The sequence below is a fragment of the Dendroctonus ponderosae genome, unplaced genomic scaffold (assembly GCF_020466585.1).
Source record: "Dendroctonus ponderosae isolate FM_Combo_2020 unplaced genomic scaffold, Dpon_F_20191213v2 Dpon_F_20191213_6, whole genome shotgun sequence".
NCBI lineage: Eukaryota > Metazoa > Arthropoda > Insecta > Coleoptera > Curculionidae > Dendroctonus > Dendroctonus ponderosae.
Genome location: NW_026018814.1, coordinates 3,941,572 through 3,943,713, shown reverse-complemented (window position 1 = coordinate 3,943,713; position 2,142 = coordinate 3,941,572). Strand labels below are relative to the sequence as shown.

General features: G+C 43.8%; 1 protein-coding gene and 1 long non-coding RNA gene across 2 annotated transcripts in view; both read right to left on the bottom strand.

Moving 5' to 3' along the window:
- Positions 1-2,142, bottom strand: part of LOC109534636 (chitooligosaccharidolytic beta-N-acetylglucosaminidase) — a gene marked incomplete in the record, with an annotated part of 25,055 nt that overhangs the window by 4,920 nt on the left and 17,993 nt on the right.
- LOC125504938 lies at positions 297-1,614 on the bottom strand. Its single transcript, XR_007281817.1, has 2 exons — positions 1,378-1,614; positions 297-1,321 (listed from the first exon to the last, which is right to left on the bottom strand). It is a non-coding gene; the product is annotated as an uncharacterized LOC125504938 (long non-coding RNA).

The following is a 2,142-nucleotide window of genomic DNA, read 5'->3' as shown; positions in this document are numbered from 1 at the left end:
GTGCCATACTTTATCGAAAGCTTTTTCTATGTCCAGACAGACGACTCCAGTGGAGCATCTGTTCTGGCAAGCAATCGTGGCATCTTGAATTAGCCTGGCTGCTTGCATTACGGAGTCATGTTTTTGCATGAATCCGCACTGCTCTCGAGGGATTAATTGGTTTTCTGAAATTAGTTTTTGGAGGCGGTCGAGAAATAGTTTTTCTGTTAGTTTGGAAATAGTGGGAAGGAGGCTGATGGGTCTCCAGTTTTGAGGAAAGGTTTTGTTTTTGGTGGGTTTGGGGATTAATACTACGGAGGCGGTTTTCCAAGGGGTTGGGAATTTCCGTAGCGAAAAGGACGCGTTGATGAGGGTGAGGATGTGATTGAGGATACTTTCCGGGAGTCGTTTGAGGATTTTGCTGGTTATTTGGTCGGGATCGGGACTTGTGCGGGTTTTAAGGGTGGCGATTAGGGCGTTGAGAGAGTTACGGGGGGGATTGCAGGAGCGTCAGGGGGAATTTGATTGTCGTCGATTTCGCTGAGGACTTGGTTTTGGCTTTAAAAGAAAGCAGGGTGCGTGGTTTTTGGGCAGGGCGTCTTGCAGGCTTACCTTGATCAGTTTGTGATTCGTTCGACTCGTCGCTTTCGGACCCTGAAGGGGTCCGCTCGCGAGAGCTCATTTTGTGGTTGGAAGTTGCGCTGGAGGAAGAAGCTTCTGGTATTTCAAGAGCTGGCAAAGGCGATCACAAAATACACTCAGGAACACTATCCTGAACGGCACTGCACTGAGGGGCTTTCCGGAGCCCAAAAGGGGGACCTGAACGTGCCTCTGAGGGAGATACGAGCTCGAATTTCTTTCTTGGTAGTCTGGGGGAGGGCAAAACACACACTCAGTGAAGCTTCAACCTCGAGGTTGGACCGCGAGTGTGAAACACCTTGTAGCAAATAATAAAACAGTCAAACAGTGGAACGTTTGAAGAGCTGTTGTTCATCTGACGAGAGCTGATGAGCAACTGTACTATTTACTAGTACTATTTTGCTCTCAGATCCACTCGTCTTTATCTATGCTTAGCACCAAGTCGCAATCGCTGATCGCACCACCGAAACCGTACTTTAGAAGGCGGTACTTACACATTTGAAAAGGAAACGTCGAATTCCAAGCAGTGGGGAAAATAACGTCAGTCACCCCGTTGTTCACCAGCACCGACTGGGATGGATGAGAAAACCATATGTCCGTTCCAGTCACTAGAGCAAAGGTACCAAAGCTAGTGACGAATATGGATGTGGCATTCCCAGGCGTTAAACTCGACTCGCCTTCATTTAGGTTGATCTTTCGATACCTAAGGAAACCAATGGATTTAGTAAAACATTGACGCGGACGCCGAATTGCACTTACTTGGCCACCAAAGTGCCATTGTCAGCAAACACCACGTTAGTGTTGTAGTAGAGAGTGTTGTTGTTGGTACCATTGGCCTTCTCTAGAAGATTAGCCACAACGTATAATCTTCGCTCAATGGCGGCGTTGGATAAAGTCAGGAGAACCTGGAACAAAAATGTCACGCATTTTCGCAGCCATGTAGTACCCAGATAGCATTTGATATTCTATGAATCTCCCAGAATGTTCAAAAAATATACAGAACATTGCGGGAATATCCTGGGAATATACATGGTTGAACATTCCTAACATGAATGTTCGTGGAATATCCATGCATGTATATTCATCAAAGTTCATAAAAAGTATATCCTAGGTATGTACATATTGGGTATATGTGCAGATGAACATGCCAGGTATGTACATATTGTGTATATATGCAGGTGCAGATACCTAGTATGTTCAAAACAAATATTCCGGTAATATACATGAATTATATCTACGGCATATTCCAAATTGGTTGAATATAAATGTTGCGTGCCCGCAGCCGAAAAGTAAGGGCACATACAAGTACAAGAGTTTATATAAACTTTCCTTTTTAAATGCGTCAATAATTTTATTGGGCAATAATAATAAAATTTCTATATTACTCAAATAAATTTATCCGGAGCTAACAGTTCCCGCCCTATAAAATTCAAACAATTAAAATGCATATAACAAATTCAAATTACCCGCTTAGTGTGTACACGGATTACGTCCGGCTATAACGTGACATTCGAGAGTGACAAT